The sequence below is a fragment of the Hemiscyllium ocellatum genome, chromosome 6 (assembly GCF_020745735.1).
Source record: "Hemiscyllium ocellatum isolate sHemOce1 chromosome 6, sHemOce1.pat.X.cur, whole genome shotgun sequence".
NCBI lineage: Eukaryota > Metazoa > Chordata > Chondrichthyes > Orectolobiformes > Hemiscylliidae > Hemiscyllium > Hemiscyllium ocellatum.
Genome location: NC_083406.1, coordinates 109043395 through 109062962, shown reverse-complemented (window position 1 = coordinate 109062962; position 19568 = coordinate 109043395). Strand labels below are relative to the sequence as shown.

The 19568-nt window shown below is 39.5% G+C and overlaps 1 protein-coding gene across 2 annotated transcripts in view; it reads right to left on the bottom strand.

Annotated features, from left to right (window-relative positions):
• Positions 1-18372, bottom strand: part of jade3 (jade family PHD finger 3) — a 55893-nt gene extending 37521 nt beyond the window's left edge. For both annotated transcript variants that reach the window (XM_060826260.1, XM_060826259.1), the window contains exon 1: positions 18194-18372. The gene's annotated coding sequence lies outside the window, so the exon portion shown is untranslated. The remainder of the gene's footprint in view (positions 1-18193) is intronic.
• Between the last annotated feature and the right edge of the window lie 1196 nt (positions 18373-19568).

Sequence of the window (19568 nt, the reverse complement as noted above, 5' to 3'; positions counted from 1 at the left end):
ATTATAATTTCCTAAATAAAGGGGACCAAAACTGTTCTCATGAAGAAGTGACTCGGTATAATCTGAAGAAGATGTACAGCCAGAGGAGCAGCTCCAACAAGGCAAGGAAAAAGGCAAAACATACCACTAGTTGGAAAGCTTTTGCAAAGAGTCAGTCCAGAAATGACAGACTGAATGGTCTCTCTATGCTTCAAGGTCTATAAACTCTGAATAGGTTTATTTAAAATAAAAATCAACTTAATAACACTTTACTACTGCTAGTGTTTACTTACCCAGCAAATCTTTTTTGGTATTTTTCACCTCTAAATAAAAATACTATCATTTAGAGGTCAAAGTGACAATCTGGGAAAATATCAGTCTGTAAAAGGATGTTGCACGCATTGAAGTTTTAAGAAAAATAACACTTAAGTGATGCTCAGAAATCCGTGAAACTGTTTTAAAAAGCAAGAAGGGTAATTCATACACGATTTTATTGTTGTGGTTCTGTTCGGAGGAATCAGCACAGAAGCGCTTCACAGGAGGCTCCCAAGCACTGAGGATGTCACCTAGAAAAAAGGGGACAAAACGTTTGCAACAAAAACTCCCAGCTTGGCAAACAGAACCACAACAACGAGCACCTGAGCTACAAATCTTCTCACAAACTTTGAACGATTTTATTAAATAAAATCTTTCTGTTCAGCACAACTCTAAACTTGGAGTCTAAGTTGGTTGCAAAGATTTCAATGGTTAAGTAAAACGGCAAAATTATACACCTCTTCCCGGGGCCTCTCCATCCATTTTACTTTCTGTGCCTGATCTGAATCCAGCATGCCCTACACTAAAAACTAAATCTGTGGTAGGTAAAACTACTTAACAGCAATGCCGGAGCTGAAGAGTAGTTACACCATTCTACTTTACATGATGGCCTTTGTTTATTTTGCTAGAACAATGACAATTTCTCCCCCATTTTAGTGAATTTGGTTTACTATACATTCTTTATTGGATACAACTGAACAATCAAGCGTACCACATTGTTGTTCCTGTCAAAATTCTATGTTCAACTCCTCTGAAGCTTCATATATTTTTGAGCAGGTCACATAATGAAAGGCAATAATGCTATATTAAAGTAGGTTCACATCAAAACAAAATTCCCATACCATCTCCATATTATGCATCACAGTACATTCAATGACAACAGTGATATATGTTCCATAGAACTAAAAAGTTAACTGTATTATTAAACTGCATATTTCATATTCACAATTGAAGAATTGCACAGTCATGCAGTACTGAACTACACTGTCCAATTTACATAAACACCAAATCAAGAGAAGACATCTTGGTCATGTGTAAAATATGATTGCCTCTCGTTTTTGAACAATTTTCACAACATTTTCTTCAGCTTCATTTCAAATTTGATTCTGGTTAACAATCTGTATCATTAATAGCTGTTCTTAATATTTTGTTTTTCTACCAGAATACAGTTTACATAGAACCCTAAAAAGTAAACTTGCTAATATGTCAGTTTTGCCCTTCCCCAAAACCAGCTCTCCTTAGTGATTTCAATTTTTCTTTCTGCCAGCTCACAAAATTTAAGAAGTTGCCAGCCTTAAAATGGCATAAAGCTATTATGAAGGCAATGAGACAAAAACTAAATGCTACCAGAATAATTGTTCGTACTGTTGGAGTGGTGGGAGACACACCCAGGAGTTCAAATTTTGAGGCCTTTCCAGTTTCTAACGTATAATTCAGGAACATAATGCAAAGTAACACTTGCAGAATTGAAGATGTGTTACAAATTCCAGCATTGGGACAAATATTTATGACTAGAACATATGCAGACAAAATTCAATGGTAATTGATAGAACAATGCAACTGGAAGGGGAAAAAAAAAGTGTAAAATTGCTCCATAAAACAATCGATAAATTTGTTAGGGCAGAAACTGGGGGGAGGGGTGGGGGTGCCTTTAAATCTTCATCAACTTGAGGTTCAGCACGTTCAATCAATGCACAGCAGCAAATACTATATACACACACGTCAACAACAGAAGATAGACTATGCAAATCAAAATTCGGGCACTGAAGGAAATACAAAAGCAACACGGCTGATCTTGTATGCACATCTTTAAATTAAGAACAGAATGGAACGGAGCAAGATTTGCTGTTTACAACAATAAAAATGGTGTCTCAGATGCCCTTGCTCATGTGTACAAAGGATAGTTTAAAGAATATGACTAAAGGTAAATGCAAATACATAATGATTAGGTACTCAAGACTACAAGTTATGGGCTCAAAGTAGCAAAGAGTCATTACTACATGCAATGAAATGGACTTTCAGGTATTGTAGGGAGAGAAAAAAAGATGACTTTTAAAAAGTAATTAAATGTGATTTTATTAATATAATGAGACACTGAGGTCTGAGGTCTATCTAGATGCTCAAAGCAAAGTTGATGATTTAATCTTGTTAAAATGTCACCAGTTTTGGATGTAGGTTTGCTCACTGAGCTTGAAGGTTCGCTTCCAGACATTTCGTCACCCTACTAGGTAACATCTTCAATGGGCCTCAGGCAAAGCACTGCTGAAAATTCCTGCTTTCTATTTGTATGTTTGGGTTGGTGATGTTATTTCCTGTAGTAAAGTCACTTCCTGTTCCTTTTCTCAGGGGATGAGACTGACGACATGTACAAAATACCATGCAAGGACTGTAACAAACACTACATTGGACAAACAGACAGAAAACACGAACACCAACTAGCCACAAAAAGACATGACCCTCTCTCACTCGTATCCTTACATACGCGCGAGAACGGACACTACTTCGACTGGGACAACACATCCATCCTAGGACAAGCCAAACAAAGACATGCACGAGAAGCATGGCATTCCAACCAGAACTCTAACAACAAACCCATCAAGTTAGACCCCATTTACCACTCCTTGAGAAAAGGAACAGGAAGCGACTTCACCACAGGAAATAATATCACTAACCCAATAAACCCAAAACATACAAATAGAAAGCAGGAATTTTCAGCAGTGCTTTGCCTGAGGCCCACTGAAGATGTTACCTACCAGGGTGACGAAATGTCTGGAAATGAACCTTCAAGCTCAGTGAGCAAACCCACATCCAAAACCTCAACTTGAGCTACAAATCTTCTCAAAACTCTATCACCGGTTGTAAGACAGATGAAGCCAGAAGTATGCACAGATCATTCATTCATTCGTGATTTGGACTGGATTTGGAAGAAATATTGCAGAATATTTACTAAGAAGCTCTGCTTTCACAATAGAATTTCTACACCATATCTGAAGTACAGAAATGATGTCCAGCACTGGACTGGAGTCGACAAAGTTAAAAATCACACAACACCAGGTTATACAGATTTTTAATTTTGTACACCCTAGTCCAACACCAGCATCTCCAAAACACACCAGATTATAGACCAAAAAGTTTATTTGGAAGTACAAGCCTTCTGAGCACTGCTCCTTCATCAAGTAGCTAGTGGAGCAGGATCATAGGACACAAAATTTATAGCAAAATATCATATTGTCAGACAACCAATGCCATACATTGAACAAACTTAGATTGTTGCTGTCTTTTGTCTTTTAGAATGGGTTGCAGGTTTTGATTCATTACTATGTAAATCCCAGAATTTCTTTCAAGTCACATTCAAGATAATTTTAAGATTTTATTTTTAAAGTGACATCTTCACTCAGACAATATATTAAAAGATGTGAGGTTAGAGTCTGTCTGTAATTCCAATCTTGAGTCAGACTGGTTCTATTTCCAAAGTAGGAATTTATAAAACGTCACATGGATTGACTGCCTGCAGATTGTGCATTTTCTGAGCAAAATAGAATGTATCTGCAAATGTAAATTCATCCCATAGATGTGTGTGCGCACGCATGTGAGGGACGGAACAAGTATATATGAGAGGGGGACCTTGGGTTCATGTCACACTACACGCGACCCCACTACACACTCATACATGTAGACCCTTATAAGCGTTCTTTCAGGTGTGCACACACATTCCCCCCACATCCCTCATACCCATGCGTATACCCTCTCACGGCATTTACTCCATCACATTTACGCATACATTATCAAGCATGCACATATATTCACTCTCTCTCACACACACACACACACACACACACACGTTTGTGGTAAATTTGCATTTGCAGATACATTCTATTTTGCTCAAAAAGCATACAATTTTATAAATTCTTATTTTGGAAATAAAATCAGTCTGACTCAAGATTGGAATATATACACTCTAACTTCATAGCTTTAATGCATTGCTTGAACGGAGATGTCACCTATTTTTATAAAATCTTATGTTATCTCAAATGTGACTTGAAAATAGTTCTGGTATTTACATGTTAATGAATTGAAACCTGCAAATCATTCTCAAAGACAAAAGACTGAGCAGCAATCTAGGTTTATTCAATATATTGCATCAGTTTGTATGACGGTATGATCTTTTGCTATAAATTCTGTGTCCTAGGATCCTGCTGCACTAGCTACCTGATGAAGGAGCAGCACTTCCAAACAAACCTGTTGGACTATAACCTGGTATTGTATGATTTTTAACTTTGAAGTGGAGAAAAGCATGGAACAGGAAGATAAAAAGCTTGTGGACTGAAATGGTCTCACCCAAAGACAGCAAAACATACTCGTATTATAGCATTTCAGCATGCTATGGTGGTCAAGTGCTAGGGTTATTTGCTGTTCAATGAAGTGTATATGAATGATCAGGAGAAAAAAAAGCTAAGCATTCAAACGATACTACATTGTAGTGACTGAGGTAACTGGAGCAGGCAAACTTCAAATTTCTTTGAATTTTGTTATGTTGCAATGGCAGGATAATAAACTGCAAACAAAGGGAACCAAACAGAATGTCTCAGTTTTATAACTGATTAATTATAACAGTGCCTACACTGTAAAAGTAAATGTAAGGAACATAGCAGTTAACTTGCATTCAGCAAGCCCTAAACAAAAGCAATGCAATAATGAGCAGAAAATGTGTTTTGTTTTGAGAGGTTTATTCAGACACACAGGAGAGTACACCCATGCTCTTCTCAGTGTGATGGATTATCACATGCACAATGTGGCAGATGCAGTGTTTCTCTTCTGAACAGAAGATTTCACATTTAAGTACAAATCAGAGTTCCAGCTTGTCTTGCCCTTTCAACACAAAGTGATCAACTGGCCTCATTTTGATGGAACATTTCAGCCCAACAAAATGTCTTCTCTCACTAAAGAACGGTGCAGGTTTTTTCATTGGTGAGATGTGAGTGTCACTGGCTGGCCAGCATGTATTGCTTATCCTTAATTGACCTCGACAACGTGATGGTGAACTGCTGCTCTGAACTGCTGCAGTCCAACTGCTGTGGGTTGACCCACAATGCCCTGGAGGGAGGGAATTCCTGACTGCTGACTCAGCAACACTGAAGGAATAGCTATATAAATTCCCCTCCTATCTCTAATTTGCAGGTGATGGTGCTCCCATATATCTGCTGCCTTTGTCCTTCCAGATGGAAGTGGTCGTGGGTTTGGAAGGTGCTGTCTAAGAACCTCTGATGAATCTTTGCAGTGCACATTGTGGACAGTACACATGACTGCTACTAAGTGTCATCAGTGGACAGAGTATATGCTTAAGAATGCAGTGCAAAATAAGTGGGCTTTGTCCTGGATGGTGTAAGCTTCTTGATTATTGATTGGGGCAGCACCCATCCAGAAAAGTGGGGAGTATTCCATCACACTCCTGACTTGTGCATTGTAGACAGTGGACAAGCTTTGGGAGATAGGAGGTGAGTGACCAGGCACAGCATTCTTGGCCTGACCTGCTCTTGTATCCACCATATTTACATGGCAAGTGCAGTGGAGTTTCTTATTGAAAAAAATTCAAGATACCGGAGAGCAGCTGTGAAAATGCAGACATTGAGAAAATGGAGTATTTTTCCCCCTCAGTTTAGATAATACTCAGATTACTTGTATAGCAATCAAGATGCCAGTAGAGACTCAATGAAAAACATGAGCATCTTCAAGGCTGGATTTATACAATTCACAAATGGTCCATGCAAAATGCACTTCATTGTATTTTATATAAAGACCATGCTTAAAAGGAGACATTGAGTTTTCTATAGGCCCAGGTAATAAAATCTCGATAGAGCTCACTTGTATACTAGAATGTTCTCAGTTCACATCATATAAAGCCAACTTTATCCCAGAGGATTATCAGTCAGTCAATTGGCACCAACATTCCTATACAAAAAAAAGTAGAATTTCTATTCTTCATCAGTGACTTCCTGCTGTAAAATGGGCATGGGTGAGAACTAAGCAAACCTATGAGTAACATGCACATACTCAATTAGTTACCTCAAAAATACTTCATGACAGCAGTTGTGAAAGTGCACACATCAAGTGGAGAAAATGGAATTTCTTTTTCTGTCAGTTTAAATAAGAATCAGATTACTTGTACAGCAGTCAAAATAGCCTTTCCTCAACAGGTTAGAACCAAACATTAGAAATAGTCACTTGGCAGAACTCTTGCAAAAGCTTTTCATCTTGACTCAGAACATCAATTGAAGGGGAAAACAACACTTCTATATCACAAGAGAATGCAGTTTGCTTGGCAAATGGGCCCTGTTAGAGATTTTGCTCTAGAAAATGCATCCATTAATCCTGATCAACAGTTAACAGAAAGGGTTTAAAGTTTAAGGCAGGCAGATTGACTCTGATAGGTCAGGACATGGCCCTGAGAAATGAACCAAATGACTATCATCCATTACAAGTTGAATAGGGCACAGTGCACATACATTGTCTACTTGTCCAAGCAAAAAAAAAAAAGAGTTCTATTCGTATATACAGCTTCAGTACAGACCAATTTAGGATGTCATTCACATCTGTAATATGCCCATGAGTGTGCCATACATTACTTGCCAATCAAACCACACTCACCTCTCACACAGTATAAATGCTGGTTTTAGTCTTGAATCGGCATTCCTGATGAGTGCAAGGTGAACCATTAGTAAATTTTGATTTTTAAAAATCAATCACGTGCAAAGGATTTTTAAACTGCAAACATTTGGAAGATTTCATGCCCACAGAAAGTATGCCTTCAGTAATAGAATATGTAAACTCCATGTTAAGTTGATTGAATCAAAAGAAAAGACTAAGAATCTTTAAAACACAAAATCAGGAAAGCCACTCCCTAATAATGAGCTGCATAATCAATACCAGAACTACATAAAGAGTGCAAGCACGTGTAGCTGCCTTTCCTGATAATCCAAAACAAACACTTCCAAGCAACCAAGAACAGATTAGAAATGCTACATCCAAATTCTAAATCACGTGCAAACATCAAAATTTAGGTTTTATTCAAGAATATTCATCTCACTCCCTTAGTGAGTGGAAAGTTACATTGAAATACATATCAATATAGGTTTAACTCCTGAAGACTTAAGGGTCACCACTCCACAGGAAGGAGAGGGCAAGACATGGAGGGAGAGAGGCTTTCATGAACTATTCACAGCTGGTACAGCAATCTAATCTGCACTTTTAAGGCCAATCTGGACCAGTTGTTAGCCTTTTAGTCAACCCCACAAGAACAATCTAGCCTTTCGGGAATTTTATAGTGCAGTAGCCGTATCTTGACATCGGAGTCTGCGTTCAAGACCCACCTACTCCAGAAGTGAGTCACAAAACATCCGACAAGGTTCATTAAAAATGTCTAATCTTTTTATTTCATCTACTTAAAAGAAAAGCTTAAAACCTATGCAACTTTGAACGTAGACTTTATTTCTGTAAACTAAAAACTGGTTTTAGAACAGAGAACCAGTATTCTGGTCTGACATCTTTCCGAAAGCTTTTGCATAGCCTGTACATCATCCACCATGAGATCACCAAAACCAGACGCAGTATTCTAAATGCAGTCGAATCAAGGTTGCACAGAACAAAATGGAGCACTGTTTTATATTGAATAGTCTTATTAACACAACCCAACATCTTATTTACTTTGGCTACAATTTCTGGGCACTGGTCATGAACCTTTAAAGAATTATGAATTATAAGACTAAGATACTTTGCTCTTTCTCAAGTAACCTCAGTTTTATTCCATGTGCTTAAAAATGTTGCATCTGATCAAATGCAGGAAGTACACTTTTCTGGGTTAAATTCTCTTTACCAGTTTGGCAATTTTCCAAACCAATATGTAAATTTGGTTGCTAAGATGCGTTCTACACCAAACAAATTTTTGAATGTCAATGTACAGAAGATCCCCACTTCACCCTCCCAACCATTCCACCTAGGTAATTTATAGAACATAAATTTGAAGCACATCACAAACAATTGGCATAAACCACTGAACAACTGATCAATTCCACAACAATGTCGCAATCAGTTTGATGCAAATCAGCAACAGCAATTCAAACTCAAATTACACAGATGGAAGTATTTCGCAAGGGGGTACACCAGAGTGTTTATTTTGAACCTTACAGGCATAGCACAAAATAACCATTAACATTCAATGTTTAGAATATTATCCTACATGCATGTGTTTTGATTAGGTAGGCATAAGTTAAAGAGGCCACCACTGCAGTCCATGTGACATAGGTCCTGACAATGCTATTAGGTAGAGAACTTCAGGATTTGACACAATGACAAAGAAACACCAACAAACTGCTCAAGTTAGGATGGTGACATGCTTGTGGCGTAGGCAATAGAAATCACAGATTTGGAAGGCATTTTGAAAGAGCTATGGTCAGTCTACTGCAGTACACTTTGCAGACAGTAGACACGCTCCCACTGTAGAGTGGTGGTAGTGATGGGAGGAACTGAAAGTTTAAGGGGATGATTGAGGTGCCAAACAAAAAAGTTTTGCTTCTAGATGGTGTCATGCTTTGAGTGGTGTGTTGGAGTTGCATTCATCCAGACTGTATTCCATAACAATTCACACATTGCAGATGGTGGATAGTCTTTAAGTGTTAGAAATGAGAACAATAGCCATGATATTTAAATATCTGATATAGCCAAGTTTCCCGTTGCCTCCAGGATGTTAATGACAATAAGCAAAAAGAGGTAACCAGATTCCCTCATATTCAAAATGGTTATTTCCAGTACCTCTGATACAAATGTTATTTGCAACATAGTACCCCAAGCCAGAATATTATAGAATCATAGAATTTTACAGTACAGGAGAACCACATCCCATCGTGTCTGCATCTGTTCCAAAGACCTATCCAACTGGTCCCACTTTCCACAGCCCTTCAACACTTTCAATTATTTGTTTGCAGATTTGTGTGCACCCCCCCCCCCCCCAAATCCTCAATTCAGACACTCTGTCTGTTTCTAATCAATTATTTTGCAATATTGAGTACCTTGTTAAACAAGCCTTCATATTTAGGTCAATCACAACAGGTTCTCCAATTAGCAGTAGGCAAAGCATTTACACTGTGCTCCTGGGAAGAGTACTGCCACAACTGAGTTCTGATCAAAGCAACTGCTTTGGGAGTCTGGGAACAGATTTACACACAATATGTTCCACTCAGTGAAACTGATTTTAGATAACCAGCATTAAGATGCTGGAAAGGAGACTTGCAGCAAGACATTATAGTTAGACTGCTTTCTGACCAGATTGGAAGGATCAAATCAAGGCACCGCTGATGACACTTGTCTAGCGCTTTCGAGTGCCTGGGGCGGGTCAAATATAGGAATACAAGGATCACTGCTCATCCAAGCATGTCTATCATTGATTTCTGAGGGTCAGTATCAACTTTCTATTTTCAGTACCCAAGTCATTGATTTAGGTGATAGCACTTCATGCTGTATGTGGCTAAGAGCACAACTAAATATTAATCATATGCAGATGTCTCATAAAACCAAAAAACAGAAGAGTAGAAGTAGACCAATATAGTTCATCAAGTCTGCTCTGCCATGAATGAGATGGTGGTAAATCTGAACATCTTCAACTCAATTTCATGCCTTTTCATCACAGCCCCCAATTCCCTTACTAATTAAAAATCCGCCAGCCTTGAATACATTGAAAGACCCCGTTCCTACAATTCTCTGCAGTAAAGAATTGCACAGATTCATACCTTCTGAGAGAGGAAATCCCTCATCTTTTTAAATTCCTCTTACTGACAGACTATGCCCTGTGCTACTCGATGCTATCACATGGGAGAGCTTGGAACAGAAAGTTATTGATGAAGCAGTTGGTTGGGCCTAGGACAATGCTCTGAGAAATTCCTATTGCATTACCGTGGAGCCAAAAAATAATTGATCTCACACAAACACATTTTATGGGGCAGGACACCAGCTACTGGAGAGAGGATCTGATTCCTGTTGACTTTAGCATTTCTATCATTTCTTTTAGCACGTGTGGTATCACTATCACGTTAACTCTGGAATTCAGGTGGTGTGCATGCTGACCAATGACAGTGCAAGTCTGATGGGTCTGACTAGATACCAAATTTAGCATTATTACCTGGATCTAACTTATCCTTTTTTTTGTAAAGAGGATATATCCAGATAATTTCCTACATCAGGTAACTGATGGCAATAGTAGCTGAACTGGAATAGTAAGACATTAAGAATTGTCGAATGTCAAGAATGTATTTTGGACACTCCATCCAATGTTCCTGAAAGCCATCGTCTTTGCTATATCAGTACACTTAGCTATTTCTTGATTTCATATTAAGTGAATTGATTTGGCTGAAGACAAACATCTGACATTCTGGGATCCCTGGAAGGGATGACAGATCATCTATTCAACAGTTTTGACTATAGAGAAGTCAAAACAATCTAGACTAACCTTTTGCACTGGCTGAACTCCACCATAATTAATGATAAGGAGTTCATGCAACAGCCTCGCCTCAGTTATTTAACAATCCATCTTTCAAGCCTAGAGGGGGAAGTCTGTACAGCTTTGATCTGATTGGCTGGTTGCATGATTGCTTAGTTCTGTCAATAGTAAGCGGATTCTACCGTGTGACAGCACTTAACCTCGTGTTGTTACTTCACTAGGTTGATTTTCTTTTGAAATACATGCTTGGTTAGCTTAACTGCTGAAAATGTGTTGCTGGAAAAGTGCAACAGGTTAGGCAGCATCCAAGCAACAGGAGAATCGACGCTTCAGGCATGAGCCCTTCTTCAGGAACCTAGCTTAACTGCACCTACATGCATATTACTCAGTGATCACAAAATAATTTTTCTCATATGCTTATGCTTTCTTCCTGGTCAACAAAGTTGGTTATTTAGCATAAATCAACAGCAGCACATTTAGGAATGCAATAACATTTAAGCAGAGTGTTATAAAACTGATTATTTCAGATTCCACTGATGAGTCATAACCAATGACTAACCAAAATCACCAATTCTTCACCCTAGTATTACAACAGCTAAAACTGCTCTCCTCAGGCAGTCCAAAGATGTTAGGACAAAATCCATCACTGCACTTTGACCACTTTTCACACCTCAAGTGACTATATCAAAATATGATGCATTTCATTTTGGTTTTATTGAAAGCTTAAATGATAATATTACTTCCCCCAGCACAACAAACCTCTGCAAAAAGAATCTGGATAAAATAAACTACTCTTGGATTAATCTTATATTTTGTTATATAACATTTCTGGGAAGCTCCTTGAAACAAAGTCACTATACAAGTTCTGATTCTACTAAAAAAAAATCATTCATTCCTGATGAAGGGCTCTGGCCCGAAACGTCGAATTTCCTGTTCCTTGGATGCTGCCTAACCTGCAACACATTTTCAGCTCTGATCTCCAGCATCTGCAGACCTCATTTTTTACACTTAAAAAAAACAAAGCCCACTGCCATCAGTTCTAATTCCAAAAACTCAATTAAATTTCAGAGGGCTCTTTTGTATAATAAAATTTTAAAAAGGGCCAATATGGCTGCCTACAAGCTCAACAAGTGTCAACAATTAAAATCATAGATTGTTGAGGTAATTGTGCCCATCCTGCCTGGATAACTCTTTCAAAGAGCTGACAATCAGTCCCACTCCCCTTCCCAACAATTTCCTCTCCTACGAACATTTACCCAAAACAAAGTTAATACCTTTGCTTGGGAAAAATGTTTTGAAAAGGATATGGAATCAAGTCACCACTTTAGATTAAGATTTGCTGTGACCTTTTCAATGGCATAAAAGACTTGAATGGCCAGAAGACCCCAAGGTGCAGAAGTAGGAAGTGGCTTTAGCCAATCAATTCTGCACCATCAATGAGATCATAGCCAATCTGATCATGCTCAACTCTCCTTTCCTGCCTTTCTGTTTTGCCATAATCCTCCATGCCCTTACGGATTTAAAATCTCAGCCTGGAGTATTCTTACTGATTAGCATTCCCTCTAATTCTCTTACCAGCTGCGTGGGCCACCAAGGCTTGTGCACAGCAGAAACTTCTGGAATTGGAAATCAATGCTATAATCAGCATATGGACGTCTAACCCCATGCACCAAGCATGCTCAGGTAGAGAATTCCACAGATTCCCCAACATCAGAAAAGGTTCACCCTAATCGGTTTTAAATGTATGACCATTTATTTTGAGATTATGCCCTATACTGTATTCTCCAACAAGGGGAAACAATTTTTCTGTATCTATCCCGTCAAGTACTTTAAGAATCTTGTATGTTCTGATAAGGTCACCTTTCATGCTTCTATTTTCCACTGTATGTACAGGCCAACTCACTCATTCTCTCCATACCTGAAATTAGTCTGGTGAACTTTAAATGGACTGCCGCCAATGCCAGGAAATCTTTCATTAGATAAAAGGGGCCCAAAACTATTCACTGTATCTGAGCTGTGGTTTGACTACTGCATTGCTTAGTTCTAGCGAAAAAAAAAGCCTCTCTATTTTATATTCCACTGACTTCAAAATAAAGACCAGTACTCGTGTTTGCCTTCCCTATTAACCACTGAATTTGAATGCTAGCTTCTTGTGGCTCATGGAAGAGGCATCATCCCAAATCCCTCTGTGCCATGGCCTTCTGCAGTATCTCGCCACCTAAATAATATTCAGCTCCTCTATTCTTCCAAACAAAATGCAGAACCCCACACTTTCCCCTGCCTGCTTGCTTAATCTGTCCGTATCACTCTGCAGACCGCTCTCCTAAATACTTCCTTCCCATCCACTTTTGTCATCTACAAACTCGGCTATAGGATATTCTCTTTCCTCATTAATACATACTGTAAACGATAATGGCTCCTGCATCGATTCTTGGTGCACACCGCTAGTTGCGGGTTGCAAATCTGAAAATGTCCCCTGATCCAACTCTATCTTTGAGTAGTTCTGATTCCCATTTATCTACCCTGCTTGTTACCACCTCAAAAGAATCCTAATAAAATTATGAGACATGATTTTCTTTTTATGAAGCCATGCCAAATGGCCTACACCTGTTCCCATATTGGTTTTTATTCTCAATAATGCAAACTAAAAAAAATTCAGAATATTTAAAAAACAGACAAAGCAAAATTTAAAATTCCAGGATCAAAAAGCAGACATAAAAATGAGTACAAATGAACACATGCACAAATGATTTGGCCAAGTGTAGATCTGTTTAAAGAAAATGAAGGACAGACAATGTGACCTTCAGAATGTGTCTCTATCTCCAGAATGCATTTCAGCAACCAGCCAATGCTTCTTTGGAAGCCAACAATCTGGACGGAAAAAGCATCAGGTGGATAGGAACACTGACCTAAAGGCCACAAATCAGCGACCATAATTTCTTCTATTGTCACCAAGTCAAAAACACAGGAATTCCTTATCTAACATCAACTTGGGATTCATTTCATCCCATGGACTGTAACAGTTCATAAATAGGACTCAGCATGCTTTCCCAACATGGAAGGGACAATAACTATGACAGTAACATCCGTGATTTTGTTTAAAGTGCCCAGACTAGAATCAATAAAACAGAGCTTGCAGTGACAGAAAAGGAGCAATGCTAATCAAGGTGATTTGCAAGACCATCAATATACTGCAATACTGTTGTTACACGTGATAACAAAAATGTGTTTACATAACGCCAATGTACAAACACATTCCTGTTGCAAAAAGTTAGTCAAAGGAGAAGGGATTTTTCAAATGGGTTCGAAAAGAGTAGAGGGCAACAGAAAGACGATAGGAGGAAATGTCAGTGGCCAAGGTTCCTGAAGCAACAATTTTCAGGTTTGGGTGAAGGGAAGTGTTTGACTGACAGGATTAAATATATTTAATTTGTACTGTGAATATCTGAACATTCAAAAATAAGAACTGGAGTAGAACATTCAGTCTTTTGAGAATGCTAGCCATTCATGCATTCTCACCTATACACAATAACCTTTGACGCCTTTATTAGTTAAGCATCTTCTGGATTAGTGGTGCTGGAAGAGCACAGCAGTTCAGGCAGCATCCAAAGTGCAGCGAAATCGACGTTTCGGGCAAAAGCCCTTCATCAGGAATAATTAGTTAAGTACCTACCTATCTTTGCCTTGAAAACATTCAATGGCTACCTCAACTACACTCTGGGGAAAGAGTTCCAAAGAATCAACTGAAAATATTTCTCATCTTCATCTTAAATGGGTTATTTTTAGACTGCAGTCGAGTGTGTGGCGCTGGCAAAGCACAGTAAGTCAGGCAGCATTCAAGGAGAAGAATCAACGTTCGGGCATAAGCCCTTCATCAGGAAACAGCTTACGCCCGAAACGTGGACTCTCCTGCTCCTCGGTTGCTGCCTGATCTGCTGTGCTTTTCCAGCACCACAATCTCGACTCTGATCTCCAGCATCTGCAGTCATCACTTTCTCCCATTTTTAGATATCACCAGTTGTTCCCAAAAGAGGAAACAAAAGCATTCACTCTGTCAACTCCATTCAGAATCTTAGGTCCAAATAATTCATGTTCTTTGTAACTCTAATGAAAATGGACTTTTCTAATGGCTAAAATAATGTCGTTCACATCTCATTAGTGAGATCTTCTCTGCTGCAAGTAAAATAAAAAAGACAAAAAAGTTACCTAAGAAACTCAGTTAACAACACATTCGTGTACTAACATGCTATCCAACAAAATGGCAAGATGCAGCTTTACATTCTATTGTCTAACATGATTGAGGGTGGTGCCAAACAGAGCAAGGATAACCTTTTATGTTAACAAAAGCTAACATGGGTCATAATTTCCCTTCAATCTTAGATGGTGTCAGGTTTCTTGCTCATTGTCGGAGGCTGCACCCATCCATGTGGAACATATTCCAGCATAATCCTAATTTGTGCCAACTAAGTAGTAAGGGGGGGGGGGGCTTTGGAGAGTCAAGGTGTGAGCTAGTAGGAACAGTAACTATAACATTTATGTAGCCGGTTTAGTTCTGTCCTGATGAAGGGCTTATGCCCGAAACGTCGAATTTCCTGTTCCTTGGATGCTGCCTGACCTGCTGCGCTTTTCCAGCAACATATTTTCAGCTGATACTCCAGCATCTGCAGACCTCACTTTTTCCTCCTAGTTCTGTCCTTGGTCAATTGATATCAATGGTTGAAAACTCAGTGGTAATGTTATTGAGCATCAAGAGAGAGGTAATAGCTATGTTCACTTGGTGGACAGCGTCAATGCTTCACATTCATATTGCACAAAACATTCCTTCGCATATATCAGACCAGGTCTGAATGTTATCTAAGTCTAACAGGATGCAGACTAATATAAAAATAATAACACCAGGTTATAGTCCAACAGGTTTATTTGGAAGCACTAGGTTTCGAAGCACTGCTTCATCATCAGGTGACACAATCACAGACAAACCTGTTACGACTATAACCTGGTGTTGCGTGATTTTTAAACTTTGTCCACCCAGTCCAACACTGGCTTCAAAATCATAGCATGCAGACTGTGTTATGCTTCATAACCGGGAAATCACGAGAGTTGGACCCTATGTAATCAAAATCCTCATTTATGAATTGAGATTCAAAGAAAGTCATTGATGTCAAAGTTAAGCTAATTGGACTTTGGGGGCTGTTCTAATGAAGCTCTGAGGCAGAGATGATTGGCCCCCATTGAAAGGCACAGTCTTCCTTTGTGCTTCCCCACCTCCTGCCAAGACACCAATGTATTTTACGAGAATTTCTTGGGGCCATACTGAACGATTTATAGTACAAGTAAAATCATGCTATACAAAAATGCCCAAGGTAACAAATATATTAGCTTGAAGCATTGGGAAAAAAAATCCCAGTTGTCTGAAATCCACACATGCCCATTTGCCAGCAAGCTATATCATAGAATCATACAGTATGAAAACAGACCCTTCGGTCATTGCACTGAGCATAGGAGTTGGGATGTCATGCTGCAGCTGTACAGGACTTTGGTGAGGCCACTTTCAGAATACTGCACACAATTCTAGTCACCCATCTATAGGAAGATTTTTTTTTAAACTTGAAGGCACAGAAAGGATTTGAGAATGTTGCTGGGACTGGAAGGTTTGAGCTGTGGGGAGAGGCGGAATAGGCTGGTGTCTTTTCCCCCCAGAGCATCAGAGACTGAGGGAGGGACTTTAGAGGTTTTAAAATCGTGAGGAAATGGATAAGATAGATAGCCACGGTCTTTTTCCTAGGGTTTGGGAGCCCAAAACTAGAGGGCGCAGGTTTAAGGTCAGAGAAGAAAGAACTTTTTTTTAAAAAAAGTGATTCGAGGGGTAACTTTTTCATGCAGAGGGTGGTACACACATGGAACGAGCTCCAAGAGGAAGTGGTGGTGGCTGGCACAGTTACAACATTTAAAAGGCATCTGGATGGATATATGAATAGGAAGAGTTTAAGAGAGATATGGGCCAAATGCTGGCAAATGGGACATCTGGTAAGGTACCCATCTTAAACTAAAATGCTGACTGATTATTTCTACCCTTAGTTTAGCAATACTGGAGCCCAATAACATTCACAAGAAAAGCCATAGGCTATTCAGCACTTCAAGCCTGCTCCAGCTTTCAATAAGATGATGATTGATCTATCTGTGGTCTCAAGTCAACAGTGCGTACCATCCACAGGATGCTCTCTCGCAACTCAGAAGTTATTCCACATGACCATCCAAACTCTGAACCTTTTCCACCAAGAAGAACACAGACAGCAAATCCACCAGGGCACAAAGTGATGGGTTATCCTGGCTTAGAAACATACAGTCACTCTCAAAGTAAAACCTTGGAATTTCCTACCTAACTATGAAAATATCTTCACCACATATTGCAGCTGTTCAAATAAACATCTTGTCACCACTTTCTCCACAGCAATTACAGATAGGCAATAAATGTTGGCATCACCATTACTGTACTTTGAAGATATAGCCAATGTTAATTTCAATATCATTAAAATCAAATTATCTCACCATTATATCATTGCTCTTATCCAGTTTATAACTTAAACATGACCGTACTTCAGAATGTGAAACTTCAGGTGATCCAGAAGCCACTACATGAATACCTATTCTTACTTTCACTGTCGCTTGTAAAAGTTGTTTGAAACCAAGTACGTTTTATTTCAAAGTAAAATAGGATCTTAATAAAAAGTTATAATTATTTTAAAGTTTACCTTTGAAGAAAAATTGACAAAATGTTCAACAAAAGGAATAGTTCTTGAAAACACCCGACAAACTGCAAGCTAAACTTCGAACCGTTAAATAAACTGCAGCTCAATAAATCACGTTGAACTGCAACTCAAACAATGAATGGTGTCCAATCTGTCAATTGTGGAAGGAGTGGGTAAGGCTGGTAGAGATTCAACAGTGACTTTTGCGGGGGTTAGTTAGTTGGAAGGTAAAGAAGGCAGGCCAATCGGCCGGCCAGCCAGCCTTGGCGCCAAAGCTCCATGTGAAGCAGTCCTCGCCTCATAACAGCAAAATGCTGAATGGGGAAGGCACAGACACGACAACCCGTCCAGCATGCACCGCTGCCGTGTGGCACCGCAAATAATGTAGACATGCACACACCTATTTTCACCACTTTTAATACTGTCTTGTTTTTAATATTAAAAAATCCCGCGAGATGGGAAATAAAACGAGGGGAGGAGGAGGTTGGTCCATCGCTTTGCATTCAAAACAGAGGCAGATGCAGCACCAAAGTTGGAAAGGCCGATGGATCGACCGCGGCCTCGAGTGAAAGACCTTCCCCTCCCCTCCCCCGACGACAACAACACAGACACACACACACACAGAGACAAAAACAAAGGGAAACAGGGTCCAGGCCTCACTCACCGATTGCTCCGGCGTGAGACCGGGCAGGCCTCCTGACGCGGTGATCCGCCGCTCCATCAGAGGTCCCCCCTCCACTCCCTCTCCCTCAAGCTCCTCGGCCTTGAAACGGTGAATGGGAAAGGTGAAAACTCGCCTATTATGCGGCTCCAAGGACGTCGCCGCTTTTCTCTCGCCGTCTGCTGTTGACAGAAGCTACTGAGCATGCGCCGGGCCCGGCACCACGCCGCGAGGCATTGTGGGATAGGTGCGCGGCCAACCGTCAACTTGGCCATTTATCCCAGAGAAGGCAACGCAAGGGGAGGCACTCAATCATTTCAGCAATTTACCTGAAAGCTCTTATTTTTAAAAAAATATTTTTAGTAAGTGTATTTGCTAATGAGGTGTCGTTAATTTGCGGGTTTATGTCCCATCCCTTCATGTTGCATTCAGAATTTAGAGTTGCCACTCCTGGATTATTTCCAGAACCTCTTGTAGATATTTAGCACTAATCTCCTGGACAAAGCTTAAATTCTACTCACAGGAACGTTAAATAAAATAAGTGTTTTCTTAAATTTCTTCACAGGACGTAGGCATCAATGGCCGAGCCAGCATTTATTGACCACACTTAATCCCAGTTAATAGTCAACCACGTTGCTGTGGTGCTCGAGTCATATGTAGGCCAGACCAGGTAAGGACAGCAGTGTACCTTTACTGAATGATGTTAGAGGTGGAGCAACTAAAGTTGGAAAATCTCAACAGATCAGAATTAAAGGATAATGGGCTGGAGGATGTTAAGCGATACGGAGCATACAGAAATGTAAAACAAAAATGGGAATTTGAAAATTGTGGCATTGCTTAACAGGACACCATGTTAGTCTGTGAGCACAGTGGTTCAAACAATGACAAGCAGGGTTTTGGATGGCCTCAAGTTTACAAGGGACAAAATGTGATGGGTTTGTCAGGAATGCTGTGCTTTTCCAGCACCACTCTAATCTTGACTCTAATCTGCAGCATCTGCAATCCTCACTTTTACTTAGGAGTGCGTATATTGTCAGGTTTAAAGGCAACAAAGGTATGAATGAAGGTTTAAACAGTGTTGAACTGAAGTGGGGAGGAGTCAATAATGTTACAGTGGTGGAAATAGATAATTTTAATAACTATATAGTTACAGCTTCCCATCTTTCATGATCCAAAATTGAAAACTCTGCTGTCTGTATCCTATTTTGTACCAAGTACTTTGAACACATCTTGTGCTGGTTGACATATTGACCTACAAGTCACACACCATCCCAACATAGGCATGTATCACTTTCCCAATCTTAATTATTGCATCCTGGGATTATAGAAAAAGTAGCTGCAGAGATGATGGAGGCACTGTAATAAATCTTCCAAAAAT